Source organism: Bufo bufo, chromosome 3 (assembly GCF_905171765.1).
Source record: "Bufo bufo chromosome 3, aBufBuf1.1, whole genome shotgun sequence".
NCBI lineage: Eukaryota > Metazoa > Chordata > Amphibia > Anura > Bufonidae > Bufo > Bufo bufo.
The window spans coordinates 371049980-371067443 of record NC_053391.1 but is presented as its reverse complement, the minus strand read 5'-3'; positions in this window follow the sequence as shown (position 1 = coordinate 371067443).

Sequence of the window (17464 nt, the reverse complement as noted above, 5' to 3'; positions counted from 1 at the left end):
GCAGGATGTGCTGCCCGGATCCGGAATTGCAGATCCAAACTTCCGGGTCCGCAATTCCGTTCCCAAAAAAAATAGAACATGTCTTATTCTTGTCCGCAACTGCAGACAAGAATAGGCATTTTCTATTAAGTGCCGGTGATGTGCGGTCCGCTATCTGTGTTTTGTGGATCCGCAAAACACTTACGGACATGTGAATGGTCCCTTAATTGAACGTGTATAGGCTGTTTAAGCAACTGTAACGGCCAATATGGACTAAAATGTGTATGGCCATGTCTGCGAAAATGGTCCTTGACCAAATAATTGTTTGTTCAACCATTTTCTATCCATGGTGTATGGCTACCTTAAGTTTACACTGTCTACAAATTACAGAGAATTAGTAAATCTGGGCCATTGTCTAGAAAATGTTTAGAAGCAACATACTGAATAGTAATTCTAGCAGTGTGAAAATATATTGGCCTTAAACAGAAATCTTAAGCAGCCATGCACATTCAGTATAGCTGTCGAACGAAAAGATATGTCTCTCGACTGCCACATAGCCGCTTGGTTCGGCCAAATATGTATGTATTGTTGTTGAGAGAGAGGAGATTGCTCCTGCCTGACACCTCTGACAGTGGCTTATCTCCTGGGAGAACAAAAGGAAGGGGCGAAAATATTCACTTTGTCTGATCCTTCCCATCTCTTGGGAGAGTCAGGAGCTCCCTATACACATTAGATTATCACAGAAACAACCCTTCTTTGTGGGTTTGGCCCCATAGTACACTAAAGTGTATGAGGGTCTTTTTTTATTTATTTGACAAAGACATCAATACATGACATATATGACATGCAAAATAAATCATGACCTGATTCAAAACAAATCAGCATGACTCCTACTTCTGTACATTGTCAAAATCTTTTTATAAATAGACAATTATAGATTTCTAGAAACCCAACCCCCTACTCACTCCGGCGTCAGGTCGCCACCTTGCACTTTATAGCAAAATAGCACTGTTTGACATCCAGTCGCCCAATAATTTGTCAAACTTTTGAGGGCAACCTCTTTTAAGAAAAATAGCTTTTTCATTTATCAACATATTGTGAACTTTGGTCCTAAATTCCCCCAATATCAGGGGGCACGCTTGTATCCAATGCAAGGCTATCTGTTTTCTCGCCACATACAGCATTCTTCCCACTGCCACTTTCCTGCAATCGTCTGTCCCTAGCTTAGACACATACCCTAATATACATATTTTGGGGTCTCTATCTGTTCTCACTGACAATTTGTTTTGTATTGTCTCTGATGTACTTGTCCAGTATCCATCTATACCCTGACATTTCCACAGCATATGAAACAAATCTGGCTCAAAAGAGCACCTTGGGCATTTTGCATTAGTTCTGACACCAATCCTCTTCAGAAAGATTGGTGTTTTGTACACCCTGTGTATAATAAAAAGTTGAGACAACTTTCCCTGTTCGCTCAGTGAGGACAGCGGAATCGCCTCCAAAATGTCCTCCCACTGATCTTGAGAGATCTCCCCCACATCAATATGAGGGTCTTTTAGAATGTGCCAAATTATCATGGTGGCTGATGAAGATAAATCTGGAAAAAAATAATGTATCTGCATGGGTTGAAATTATTTCTACATGTGCCAGCTATCTATCCGCCAAAAACCTACCAACTCAAAATTGGTCTAATTTGCGTCACCTATTTGTACCAGAATTGTGGATTTCAGCGTAATCTGCTTTTCTAACAGGGACTAAAATGTTTGGTTGTGTGGCTGTGGTGACTCCCTGGGAACTCAGTGGCTGCCATATAGGTGCTCAACCCCAACACACAATGCTCAATTTCGTAGGGGACCATTTTGTGTATTTGTATATTTTCGGAGTGTGGGAGGAAGCCGGAGTGCCCGGAGGAAAAACAGGGAGTCTGGACCCCAGCACTGCAAGATACCAGTGCTAATTACTGAACCACCGTGCTGCCCTTCACATATCTTAAAAACTGGAAATGTCAAGTATGTTGGAAAAATCTTTATTTTTGGTGCATCTGAATAATAAAGGTGTCTAAGGCCTCTTTCACACGGGCGTCATGTTTTTGGCCCGGATAAGATGCGGGTACGTTGCGGGAAAATGTGCGATTTTTCAGCGCGAGTGCAAAACATTGTAATGCGTTTTGAGCGCGCGTGAGAAAAATCGGCATGTTTGGGACCCGATCCCGGACTTCTTCACAGAAGTTAGGTGTTGTGTAGATTGTATTATTTTCCCTTATAACATGGTTATAAAGGAAAATAATAGCATTCTTAATACAGTACAATAGGGCTGGAGGGGTTAAAAAAATTTTTTAACTCGCCTTAATCCACTTGATCGTGCAGCCCGGCTTCTCTTCTGTCTTCATCTTTGCTGTGCACAGGAAAAGGACCTGTGGTGATGTCACTGCGCTTATCACATGGTCCGTCACATGATCAATCACCATGGTAAAAAGATCATGTGATGGACCATGTGACGAGCGCAGTGATGTCATCAAAGGTCCTATTCCTCAAAGAAGAAGACAGAAGAGAAGCCGGGCTGCGCGAAAAAGTGGATTAAGGTGAGTTAAATTATTATTATATTTTTTTTAACCCCTCCAGCCCTATTGTACTATGCATTCTGTATTAAGAATGCTATTATTTTCCCTTTATAACCATGTTATAAGGGAAAATAATAATGATCGGGTCCCCATCCCGATCGTCTGCTAGCAACAGTGCGTGAAAATCGCACCGCATCCGCACTTGCTTGCGGATGCTTGCGATTTTCACGCAGCCCCATTCACTTCTATGTGGCCTGCGTTGCGTCAAAAACGCACAAAATAGAGCATGCATGCGATTTTCACGCAACGCACAAGTGATGCGTGAAAATCACCGCTCATCTGCACAGCCTCATTGAAGTGAATGGGTCTGGATTCAGTGCGGGTGCAATGCGTTCACCTCGCCTAATACAAGGCGAGCAAAAAATACCATGCAATCTGTATGGTTAGCATAGAAAATGTGGGCCATTGTATGCATTTTATTTAGCTCTAAAAATCTGCCAGTTTAATTGCTGAATATGTGCACACTACACCCCCAACAGGCTTCATCCTCAAACTTGGTTTGGTTGGTGTTCCTTGTCATCAGAGCTAATTTAATCAATAAACCGTTTTGCATTAATGTACAAACTTTCCTTGATTTCTTCTCCACTTAAATTTCTCTTTAGAAAAATAATGCAGTTTGAGAATTGCTTCCACTGACTGCTGCTGTTTCCTTTCCGTGCTGTCGGCAGCAACATTCCTCTTCAGGCCACTTTCACATAGTAATTATTTGAGCAGTAATTTTCATCAGTACTTGTAAGGCAAAACCAGGAGTGGGTCCAAGAGGCACATATCTCTCCATGATACTTTCTACTCCTGGTTTTGGCTTCCAGATACTGATCAAATACAAACCACGTGTTGTTGACAGCAAAGCCCATTGACTTCAAAAAATTGCAACATATGAACCGGTTCTTCTATAGAAAGTCAGGATAATGTCATGTCCATACACCGTGGAAGCGAACTACCCCTTCTGTTCCTACAAATGACATGCAGTGCCCCTCCCTGGTCCCCCATAAACATTGTTTAAACAGTGGGGCACATTTACTAAGACTGGCTTTTACATGGGTCTTAGTTTCCCCTTTGCGCTGCCTCTAAGAATCATCTTATTCATCACAAGGCGTGCCTCTTGTCATAAATTAGGCCCATCTATGGCAGCCGATGCTTCTGGTGGAAAAACTACTTCAGCTGCTGGTTGGTGGTCTTTCACCAACATTTCTGCCTTTTTCCACCTCAAAACGCCGGGGACGTTGATAGACGGCGGTGAGACGTGGGCCGAGGGTGACACTTCCCCCCAGCCCATACAGACATCGACTACTGTCGCTCTTCATGCCTGTTACCTGAGGAATGGTCTATTTATTTGGACGCCTCTGATCTTCAAACCGTTTACCCTCCATTTTTATACCCTATCCCCTGATGAGTCCCGGGGAGGGACGAAACCTGTCATGTTGGGACATGAGAGACAGGGATATGCTTAGGGACTAGGCCCCGACAAGAGAAAGGGACGACCCCGTCTGGAACCTATCAGAGCAGGTGCTCCGTATTGCTAGGTAGGGACTGCTTAGCCCCTATCCCAACCAATTTTTAGAGTATTCATTTAGGGGCTAGGTAGTTTTGTGTCCCTGGAAGAATTACATCATTTAGGCCTCTTGCACACGAACGTGTGCGCCCCGTGGCCGTGCAGCGGGCCGCAATGCACGAACACCCACCGCGGAGCAGCCGCAGCGGATTCACTTTAATGGGTCCGCGATCCAGCCGTTCCGCAAAAAGATAGGACATGTTCTATCTTTTTGCGGAATTGAAGTACGGGACGAAACCCCACGTTAGCACTCTGTAGTTCTTCCGTAGGGTTCCGTTCCGCATCTCTGGATTTGCGGACCCATTGAAGTGAATGGGTCCGCATCCGTGATGCGGAATGCATACGGAACGGTGTTCTTGTTTGCGGATCCGCAAATGCGTTTTGCAATAGGCCTTGTACAGACCCCGTCATTTGGTTATCTAGGATGGTTGAAAGGTAGAAATTGACCTGAGAATAATCTCAATGAACTGGTAAGATCATTCCATTTATTAATGGCTACTGTCTATTTGTATTTTTATACTTCCTTTTTTGCTATATTTTTTATATACATTTTTTCAGTTTATTTGAGCACTATGTGGGTTTATCTATTTAATTATTATCAGTAAAAGCTATGTTTTAAAAATGTATTCAGCAATGTACTCAGCCCAGGTCTTTTTTCTAAGGATTTGTTCTATATTTGAGGGTTAGACCTTTTACTATACTATCACCTATACAGCTCAAAGAGCAACCACACAGAGAGTAATTCTAATTAATTATTCTTTATTAGATATCCAAGACATAAGATGGTATATCAATTAAAACATATACAGAAACAGCACATACTGAGAGCACAACGATGTTACAATAATTGTATAAAAAAGTGTAAAAACAGAGTAAGCTCCAAACCAATAAGGGACTAGTATCCCCCCATACACGGTAAAACAGTGTCAACTCGGTGGGGCGCATATAGCAAAATTGGCAACCAGAGCATACATACGCAAACACTCCAACCGTATGAAGGAGTGCAAGCCTGGGTGCCGCCCACACCAAGCAGAGACTGCCAGGAGAAAAGGGGGAAAGAAAAACACATTAAAGTGCAAGTGCAATGAAATACCTACTGACCCTGGTCTGAAACAGCCGCCCGACGATCGTTTCGCAAAATGCTTCCTCTTGGGGCCTACTGAACTACTCCATACTGGTCTCCTATATACTCCTGACATCTACATTCAACCAATCAACACACACCTACCCAGCTTTCCATAATTGGGCAAATCAGCTACTCCTAGCAGCGGAAAAAATGCCCAACCAATAGTCAGTCGTATTCAGTCTCGTCATCAGTCACCTGATCTCAAAATGTATTGGAGCCGCCCACCTATTTCTCCGGACCATATTGCAGCACCATTCAATCCTGAGCATCAGCCACCACTGTCTCCTTTCGATCACAGGTAAACGCTCGGATAAACACCTACCGCCACGCGATCCGCATCATGACTCGGTCACACAGGCCAGCGGCGCCAGAAGATGACGTCACCCCCTGTGCTCACGCCGTACACCCACGGCATCCTCGTTTCCTAGTAACCGAGTCACGAGGCGGGTCACATGATCGGACCAGCGGCATCTAGACTCTTCAATGTTACTATTACAAAGCGTCTGTGGAGAAGACCAGGGTCCATGTCTTCCACCATATTATCATCACTCTCTGCTATATATATACATAAACAATACAATAATAATGACACGCAAGGAAAAAAGAAATATACATATAAAAGATTGAGTATTCTCCATACTGCATGAGGTTGGAGCATGTATCTCTCCAAGTGGTAAAAACCAGTGCACATATCATTTAATATATACCTAATATTGTACATATAGAATTACATTAATTCTCTATAGAACAGTTACTACCATATCCCACATAATATACCAATCATAGTACCATGCTTAAAGTGCTATAGTGTCAAATAAATAAAATAAATAAGAGCGCCGCCAAAAAGGCAGTGCATATATAATTCCTGAAAAGAACAAATTATTCAACATAGGGGTATCGCGACACCCTGACCATTAGGTATATAGGGTCCAATTGATCACCTATCGACCCATATCCCAAATAACTACTAGAGGTCCAGATGTGTTCCGATACCATCAATTAAAAAAGTGCCAGTGCATGTGATAAAAGAAAATCAAATGTAAAGGAGGAGAAGGAAGTGTTAGAAAAGTGCCAGTGCTCCATAAGAAAGAATTGAGAATTATATTGATGGTATCCAAACCCAGCTCGCCTTTTCATATTAAATCGATATAATCATATACAGCCCAACCAACATATGCCCCATTCCAAAAAAACAACCTCGATCATTTCTCTGACTCTATATGAGCACCGGAGCACTATGTATCTCTTCAAGGGTTTCCATGAATAGGAGAGTCCAAAACACCTTAGTCTTCTCCACATCTTTTTTCTCTCTTTTCTCTCTTTTCTCTTTTCCTCTCTTTTCACCATTAGTGCAATTATCATGTTCCCCATCTGCAGAGATTTTTTCTAAATCTTTGCAGACCAGTTGAACAAACAATTCAATATTGGGGAACAAGGAAATCGGAGGGAATTTTCCGGATTTTGGTTTTAAACGTTTTGGAAACTCACCCATGTCTTCCTTGTTCCCCAATATTGAATTGTTTGTTCAACTGGTCTGCAAAGATTTAGAAAAAATCTCTGCAGATGGGGAACATGATAATTGCACTAATGGTGAAAAGAGAGCACTAAGAGAATTAAAAGCATGGAATGATGTAATTAAAAAAAGGAGCGGACAAGGGAGGCAACATAGTGATCTGGCCTCGCATTGCATATGAAAAAGAAGCTTGGCGTCAACTGAATGATCACAGATGTTACAAGAGGCTGACATTCAACCCAACCCTCAAATTCAGGGGTGAGTTGAATGTCATCCTGGAAAAAGGAGTAGATGAGGGTGTCATTACAAGGCAACCGATGTCCTTCTTGCTGACAGAACATCCGGTAACTCCAACAATGTATTTTCTACCGAAGGTACATAAAAATTTGCAACAACCGCCTGGGAGACCAATTGTCTCCGGGATCAACAGTATAAATGACGTAATATGTAAATATATTGAACATCACTTGCATCCTTATGTTGAAGAGTTGTCTTCATATTTGAAGGATACCACTGACGTGCTCTGAAAGGTTGAAGACCTGCACCTGGACTCAGACATGCTCCTAGCCACCTGTGACGTGGAGTCGCTATATACTTCTATAAAACATGAAGACGGTCTGAGGGCAACCAATTTTTATCTACAGACTTCGAATATGCCTGCAAAAAAACGTGAGTTTATTATGGCTCTACTGGAATTTGTGTTAACACACAACTTTTTCATGTTTGGAGGTCTCCATTTCCTACAGCTCCAGGGGACAGCGATGGGGGCGTCTTGTGCGCCCTCTTACGCTAATTTGTTCCTGGGGCTGTGGGAAAGGGAAATCCTCCAGACTGAAGTAACATCACTGGCACAGAAGGTGCAATATTGGGGCAGATATATTGACGATCTGCTGATTATATGGCAGGGTACCAATGAGGAGTTCGACACATTCATGAACCAACTGAACAGAAATGACTTAAACATCCGACTGACTTCCACCACAAGTCAAACGGAGGTGGAATTTCTGGACATAAAAATCCGTGTGGGTGAGAATGGTAAAATAGTGACAGACTTGTATAGAAAACCTACCTCCGTTAACAGTATATTATCAGCCGATTCAGCACATCCAAAAAGACTGATTGAAAATATCCCCGTGGGACAGTTTCTGAGGGCCAGACAGATATGCTCCTCAGATCAGCTGTTTGAAAACCAAGCAACAGACCTACGTCATAGATTTCAGGCGCGTAACTACACTGAAAGATCAATCGAAAGGGCATATAGACGAGCTAGTCTATCGAAACTTTCAAGTCTGTTGCAAGGTAAGAGACCAGGGGGGAATATGGAGGAGGTCAGATTTATAACAACATTTAACAATAGGAACAAAGAGATCACCAAGATACTTACTAGACACTGGGAGATTTTAAAACTTAACCCTTGTCTGAAGGATAAACTAAAAGAACATCCGAGTATTACCTTCAGAAGAGGAAAAAACTTGAGGGATCACCTAGTGAAGAGTCACTATGTAGTACGCCCCCCAAATCCTTTTGGTTCAAAAGGCCCACGATGGGGAAACAAATCCTGTGGTAAATGTGTTGCATGTACTAATATGGACAGAAGTGACATTTTTTGGGACATGTCCCATAAAAAAAGAGTATAAAATCACTCACTCCATTGATTGTACAACAGTGGGGGTAATCTACTGGGCCATATGTCCCTGTGAAAAAATTTATGTGGGGATGACCTCACGTCAGTTTAAAAAACGGATCCGTGAGCATGTGCTAGCGATTGAAGCTGCACAAGTGATAACTGATGTACAATTGCTAACAACCATACCAAGGCATTTTAAAGCAGAACATGCCTGTGATGGATCAGCCCTACGCTTCCGAGGGATTGATCATGTAATGATCTCCCAAAGAGGTGGGAATTGGAAGAAACTATTGGCCCAGCGAGAGACACGCTGGATATATACTCTGAAAACTATGGCCCCTGTGGGATTGAATGACTATAATAGCTATGCTCCATTTCTCTAGATTATTTTCCCTTTTTTGTACTTCGAAGTCTGGATCATCACAGAACCACCAGGTAAGACGGGTTCATTTTTAATCATTGTTAGTTATGTGTTGATGTAGTGATGTACCTTTCTTTTAGCAGTGATTTGTTTATGTTCTTCCTTTCTTCTCTTTGATACCAATGATGGGCTGCTTGTATCTATGCAGCCACATGTTTTTTTTTTTCTTGTTATGTGTCTTAATATGGTTACTGATCTTTTGTGTACTCCTGTTTTTGATTCCGGCTTGTTCTAGCATAGTCTGAAGGTCTGGATAACATGCATCTTGGAATATGGAGCTTCCTGGTCTATGGAGTGATCTGAGATATATTTGCAGTATCAAACATGCAGGGCATCGGGGAAAAATCGAAAAAAAGTGTGAGAGAAAAAAGAAAAGGAGAAAAAAGATGTGGAGAAGACTAAGGTGTTTTGGACTCTCCTATTCATGGAAACCCTTGAAGAGATACATAGTGCTCCGGTGCTCATATAGAGTCAGAGAAATGATCGAGGTTGTTTTTTTGGAATGGGGCATATGTTGGTTGGGCTGTATATGATTATATCGATTTAATATGAAAAGGCGAGCTGGGTTTGGATACCATCAATATAATTCTCAATTCTTTCTTATGGAGCACTGGCACTGGCACTTTTCTAACACTTCCTTCTCCTCCTTTACATTTGATTTTCTTTTATCACATGCACTGGCACTTTTTTAATTGATGGTATCGGAACACATCTGGACCGCTAGTAGTTTTTTGGGATATGAGTCGATAGGTGATCAATTGGACCCTATATACCTAATGATCAGGGTGTCGCGATACCCCTATGTTGAATAATTTGTTCTTTTCAGGAATTATATATGCACTGCCTTTTTGGCGGCGCTCTTATTTATTTTATTTACTTGACACTATAGCACTTTAAGCATGGTACTATGATTGGTATATTATGTGGGATATGGTAGTAACTGTTCTATAGAGAATTAATGTAATTCTATATGTACAATATTAGGTATATATTAAATTATATGTGCACTGGTTTTTACCACTTGGAGAGATACATGCTCCAACCTCATGCAGTATGGAGAATACTCAATCTTTTATATGTATATTTCTTTTTTCCTTGCGTGTCATTATTATTGTATTGTTTATGTATATATATATATATAGCAGAGAGTGATGATAATATGGTGGAAGACATGGACCCTGGTCTTCTCCACAGACGCTTTGTAATAGTAACATTGAAGAGTCTAGATGCCGCTGGTCCGATCATGTGACCCGCCTCGTGACTCGGTTACTAAGAAACGAGGATGCCGTGGGTGTACGGCGTGAGCACAGGGGGTGACGTCATCTTCTGGCGCCGCTGGCCTGTGTGACCGAGTCATGATGCGGATCGCGTGGCGGTAGGTGTTTATCCGAGCGTTTACCTGTGATCGAAAGGAGACAGTGGTGGCTGATGCTCAGGATTGAATGGTGCTGCAATATGGTCCGGAGAAATAGGTGGGCGGCTCCAATACATTTTGAGATCAGGTGACTGATGACGAGACTGAATACGACTGACTATTGGTTGGGCATTTTTTCCGCTGCTAGGAGTAGCTGATTTGCCCAATTATGGAAAGCTGGGTAGGTGTGTGTTGATTGGTTGAATGTAGATGTCAGGAGTATATTGGAGACCAGTATGGAGTAGTTCAGTAGGCCCCAAGAGGAAGCATTTTGCGAAACGATCGTCGGGCGGCTGTTTCAGACCAGGGTCAGTAGGTATTTCATTGCACTTGCACTTTAATGTGTTTTTCTTTCCCCCTTTTCTCCTGGCAGTCTCTGCTTGGTGTGGGCGGCACCCAGGCTTGCACTCCTTCATACGGTTGGAGTGTTTGCGTATGTATGCTCTGGTTGCCAATTTTGCTATATGCGCCCCACCGAGTTGACACTGTTTTACCGTGTATGGGGGGATACTAGTCCCTTATTGGTTTGGAGCTTACTCTGTTTTTACACTTTTTTATACAATTATTGTAACATCGTTGTGCTCTCAGTATGTGCTGTTTCTGTATATGTTTTAATTGATATACCATCTTATGTCTTGGATATCTAATAAAGAATAATTAATTAGAATTACTCTCTGTGTGGTTGCTCTTTGAGCTGTATAGGTGATAATACGAATAACTCCATGCGAGATATTTATGATATTGTTGTTTTTTGGTACCTTTTACTATACGCAACTATCGTGTGTAGAGTAGAGGATTTTTGTGCTCACATTTATGCAGACTGGTTGTCACTAGCGAATCAACTCCGAATGAAACATCGGGAAATGCTTTTTTACAGTAGAGATAAATTTATGAAGTTATTGCACAAAGTCTTCGCAAAGCAATAACTTTGGCTCATCAGAGTCAATACATTCTAATACTGTACAGAACTCCTGCATCGTACAGTATTAGAACAAAGTTTTATGCTCATCCCTAGTTGTCACCACTGGAAGTAGCACGTACACTGTTCTCTTTATCACAAGCTTGCGTGTATGTTTTTCTATTGGTGAAAAAAATATTTGGAATCAATGAATTTAGAGATATGGAGGTCTTAATTAAGAAGTCTTCTCATCTCATTCTAAATACTTCTTTAAAGTTAGCAAAATCCTTACAAGACAAGATATTTACTCTTAGGGCTCTTTCACACTAGCAGGTTTTCCGTCTGGATGCAAGTTGTGTAGTGTACGTATAGCATTCGGACTAAATCCAGAGCCATTCATTTCAATGGGTCTGTGTACATGAGCAGCCAACAGATGGGCATGTTTCGTCAGGATGTGTAATCGGGGATGTGCTGCGATAATAGAACTGAATATGGACGGTTCCTCCTACATTCAGTTTGCATCTGCCTGTGTAAAGCCTCATGCACACGTCCGTGAAACACGGACCGTGTGATACCGGCCTGAATTTCTTCTGAGTGCAGGAGCGCACGGCATCATTGGTTGCTATGACGCTGTGCGCTTCCTGCTGCCGCCGCAGTACAGTAATGCACTGGTATGATCTATACCAGTGTATTACTGTACTGCAGCAGGAAGCGCATGGCGTCATAGCAACCAATGACGCCGTGCGCTCCTGCACGTGTGCATGAGGCTTAAACAGTCTGGTACAAACGAACACCGATAGGTGTGTTATCAGGCAGTGTAATATAGCCCTGAGGGCTGTATTACACTGCCTGATGTTTGTCAGGCAGTGTGAGCACCAATGGGTGATAATACATCCATCAACAATCGTTTGCACCAGCCTGATTACACAGGCCAATGCAAAGTGAATACAGGAGGAACAATTGCTACCGCAGTCGTTCCTCCCTCTTTCAATTCTATTCATTACACCGCACCACAATGATTTTGCTACTGAGGGCAAAACATGTGATTTATACTAAAATGAGCACGCTGATTCCAAATATGAACTCAAAATTTGCCTGACACGTCTAGATTTTAACCCCTTAAGGATCCTGGGATTTTCCATTTTTGCGTTTTCGTTTTTCACTCCCCGCCTTCCCATAGTCCTAACTTTATTTTTCTATTCACATAGCCTTATGAGGGCTTATTTTTTGCGGGACAAGTTGTAGTTTCTAATGGCGCCATTTATGGTTGCATACCATGTAGTGGGAAGAGCAAAACAAATTCCAAATGGGGTAGAATTGGGAAAAAATGTAATTCTGACAGTTTTTTTTTTTACACCGTACACCATACGGTAAAATTGACCTGTTATCTTCATTCTCCAGGTCAGTACGGTTACAAGAATACCACACTTGTATAATTTTTCTTGTGTTTTAATACTGAAAGAAATTAAAACCTTTTGAGGAAAATTTTTTATTTTTTTTATAACCATATTCTGACCCCTATAACTTTTTTGTAGTTATGTGTACGGGGCTGTGTGAGGGCTCATTTTTGTGGGACGATCTGTTCTTTTCAGTAATACCAATTTGAAGTGTGTGCGACTTTTTGATCACTTTGTTTTTCCCGTTACGCTATTTGTCTAAAATTAATACAAATAAGTCACAGGGGCCTGATGGGATACACCCAAAGCTATTAAAAGAGCTCAGCGGTGAACTAGCAAAACCATTAACAGATTTATTTAACCAATCATTGGTAACAGGAGTCGTCCCAGAAGATTGGAAATTAGCAAATGTTGTGCCCATTCACAAGAAAGGTAGTAGGGAGGAATCGGGCAACTATAGGCCAGTAAGCCTGACATCAATAGTGGGGAAATTAATGGAAACCATACTTAAGGAGAGGATTGTGGAACATCTAAAATCCCATGGATTGTAAGATGAAAAACAGCATGGGTTTACTTCAGGGAGATCATGTCAAACTAATCTTATTGATTTTTTTGATTGGGTGACTAAAATAATAGATGTCGGAGGTGCAGTAGACATTACTTATCTAGACTTTATGTAGTGTCCCACTAGGTAGGCGTGGGCACTACACAAGGGTCAATTGGGTGACGTGTTACTCCTGCTCACAAGGGACAGTAATATTACATTTAACTATGCATTTAATGTATTTTTCTATGTGTTTTTACATGCAAGGTTTCCCCTGTGTTCATGCATAGCAGGCCGAATAGGATGTAGTTAGACATCCCAGACACTAGAGGGAGATAGGGAGCCCCTAGTATAAATGTTCAGGCCCAGACAGGGAGGAGTTAGGTCATAGTCAGGAGTCTGTGGAGACAGAAGTGAGAAGGCATCAGCCCGAGATATGCTGAGAGCCTCCTCCTGACATGCAGCTAGATAGTCCTGGTTTCTAGTTGCACTAGGAGGCTAGGAAGAGTACAGCCTGCCTGGAGACCAGTAATCCAACCAACACAGATGAGACACCCCAGTAGTAGGAGAGCACCTCCTGGGAGAAACCTGCAGCCACCTTTCAAATACAGCACTGAAGACAGCTAGGAAAAGCAAGTGCCAATACTGGAGGAAGGATTTTGTACCAAGGATTTAAGCCAGCAATTAGGCATCTGGGCCTTGGGATCCAGCCAGCTAGAATAGCTGTGGGGATAGAGCAGCATTGCACTGCAAAGTATTAACTGTTTGACCTCCAAGTATCTTGCAAGATTGAAACCTGCTGTGAAGTAAACCTGCTGTGCATTTTGTATGATAAAGGACTGCATTATATACCACTGCAACTGTATGTAAAAAGTTGGACTGCACCAAGTAAAGCAACGTTTGGTTTACCAATCTGCGTACTCTATTAATCCTCCTACAAATCGGTGTGCCACCGTTACAGGCACTGGCGTCACGAATCTTAAAGGGACCTTACCTAAGGCACTCAAAACACCTACAACATCCAGGGCACCTCACACAACATCAGGCCTGGTCCCTATCTACAGAGTGTGCCCCAGAGGAACTAGTGTCTGCCTCTCCTTTCACTGTTGCATGCCTGCCCAGGGTTCTCCTCAGAAAAGTGAGTAACCCTCGATTGCGCATACCGTGACCTCACTGTCGCTTTACCCTGCAGGTCTGGCGTGCTGCATTTAGTAAGGCTTTTGATACTGTCCCACATAGAAGGCTTATCAATAAATTAGAGTCTGTGGGCTTGGACTCCCATATTGTTGAATGGATTAGGCAGTGGCTGAGGGACAAGCAACAGAGGGTTGTAGTCAATGGAGTATATTCAGACCATGGTCTTGTTACCAGTGGGGTACCTCAGGGATCTGTTCTGGGACCCATATTGTTTAATATCTTTATCAGCGAAATTGCCTCGATGGTAAGGTGTGTCTTTTTGCTGATGACACAAAGATTTGTAACAGGGTTGATGTTCCTGGGGGGATACACCAAATGGAAGAGGATTTAGGAAAACTAGAGGAATGTTCAAAAATCTGGCAACTAAAATTTAATGTTGATAAGTGCAAGATAATGCACCTGGGGCGTAAAAACCCAAGAGCAGAATATAAAATCAGTGATACAGTCCTAACCTCAGTATCTGAGGAAAGGGATTTAAGGGTCATTATTTCAGAAGACTTAAAGGTAGGCAGACAATGTCATAGAGCAGCAGGAAATGCTAGCAGAATGCTTGGGTGTATAGGGAGAGGCATTACCAGTAGAAAGAGGGAGGTGCTCATGCCGCTCTACAGAGCACTAGTGAGACCTCATTTGGAGTATTGTGCTCAGTACTGGAGACCATATCTCCAGAAGGATATTGATACTTTGGAGAGAGTTCAGAGAAGAGCTACTAAACTGGTACATGGATTGCAGGATAAAACTTACCAGGAAAGATTAAAGGACCTTAACATGTATAGCTGGAAGAAAGGCGAGACAGAGGGGGTATGATAGAAACTTTTAAATACATAAAGGGAATCAACAAAGTAAAAGAGGAGAGAAGATTTAAAAGAAGAAAAACTGCTACAAGAGGACATCGTTTTAAATTAGAGGGGCAAAGGTTTAAAAGTAATATCAGAAAGTATTACTTTACTGAGAGAGTAGTGGATGCATGGAATAGCCTTCCTGCAGAAGTGGTAGCTGCAAATACAGTGAAGGAGTTTAATCATGCATGGGATAGGCATAAGGCCATCCTTCATATAAGATAGGGCCAGGGGCTATCCATAGTATTCAGTATATTGGGCAGACTAGATGGGCCAAATGGTTCTGATCTGCCTACACATTCTATGTTTCTATGAACCTTTTGAAACTTAAGATGAATAAATGTGTTAACGATCCAGACAATTTCTGCTACATATGTGGCAAATACACTACGAATGACCAGCGCAAGAATCTGACAAAGCGAGTGCGTCTTGCAGCTTGGGATGCATTTGGGCTAGTAGTGCAGAGCTTCCTTGGGAAGAGACGAAAGTGCATTTTTTACATTCCCATCTTGACTGTGGTTTTGTAGTAAAAAGATCACAGAGAGGCACGGAGCATTATCAATCATGTTAGTGCTCCGTGTCTATGCTGTCCAGAGTACGGCTTGGCTCTCTTTCACGCAGCGGATTACCCGCACGGCATCCGCTTGTGTGAAAGAGCCCTTAGTCTAAGGCCTCATGCACATAGCCGTAGTTTCGGTCTGCATCCGAACCGCATTTTTTGTGCATTGGATGCAGACCTGTTCATTTCAAGTCCATTCTGTGGCCCAGCAACAAAAAAAATATAAAAAAATAGAACATGTCCTATACTTGTCCGTTTTGGGGAGAAAAAGGCGGCATGCTCACAGCCGGGATCTGAGATTTGTGTAATGCAAAACACTTAGGCCTCTTTCAGACGGGCGTTGCGGGAAAATGTGCGGGTGCGTTACGGGAACACCCGTGATTTTTCAGCGCGAGTGCAAAACATTGTAATGCGTTTTGCACTCGCGTGAGAAAAATCGCGCGTGTTTGGTACCCAAACCTGAACTTCTTCACAGAAGTTCAGGCTTGGGATCGGCGTTCTGTAGATTGTATGATTTTCCCTTATAACATGGTTATAAGGGAAAATAATAGCATTCTGAATACAGAATGCATAGTAAAACATCGCTGGAGGGGTTAAAAAAATAATAATAATAATAATTTAACTCACCTTAGTCCACTTGATCGCGTAGCCCGGCATCTCCTTCTGACTTCATCTGATCTCTGTGCAGCAACAGGACCTGTGGTGACGTCATTCCGGTCATCACATGATCCATCACCATGGTAAAAGATCATGTGACGAACCATGTGATGACCGGAGTGACGTCATCAAAGGTCCTATTGCTGCACAGAGATCAGATGAAGTCAGAAGGAGATGCCGGGCTACGCGATCAAGTGGACTAAGGTGAGTTAAAAAAAAAAATAACCCCTCCAGCGATGTTTTACTATGCATTCTGTATTCAGAATGCTATTATTTTCCCTTATAACCATGTTATAAGGGAAAATAATAATGATCGGGTCAACATCCCGATCGTCTCCTAGCAACCCTGCGTGAAAATTGCACCGCATCCGCACTTGCTTGCGGATGCTTGCGATTTTCACGCAACCCCATTCACTTCTATGGGGCCTGCGTTGTGTGAAAAACGCAGAATATAGAACATGCCGCTCATGTGAACAGCCCCATAGAAATGAATGGGTCGGTATTCAGTGCGGGTGCAATGCGTTCACCTCCCGCATCGCATCCGCGCTGAATACTCGCCCGTGTGAAAGTTGCCTAAGGGCCTTGTTCATGAGGCCTAAAGGTGTGCTAGTACATTGGCTTGGGGATTAACTAACCAGAGGCACCCATATGTTTATTAAGCATTATTTATCACAGAGGTCAACCACCTAAAATATAGCTTTTATTTGAAAATATAAAAAATTACCATAAATCCCTCACATGGGGACAATAGAACATGAAAAACAAACAAACACGTACACATGGGCTGGATCAAGAACAGGGGGGAAGTGATGGTATGGCGGGGAACGGGCAGGCCAGAAGGGTCCCTAGTAAAGCCCTAAGGTATCCCTTCCTAGTACTCAGCCCAGAGATGCAACCAAATGGTGGGAGCACTCTGTCCCCGTGCCTGCCCTATCTGTCCTAAAATAAGCCCTAAAACACACAATAGACCCTTATGGATGCCCAGGTCATATAATGTAGTAAGATATAAATACCGGAATGGTTGTCAAAATTCAATTAAAGGTTCTCATCTCGACGCGTTTCCCCATTAGATTTGGTTCGTCAGGAGACAACTAGAGAAAAACCAATGCAGTGCAATC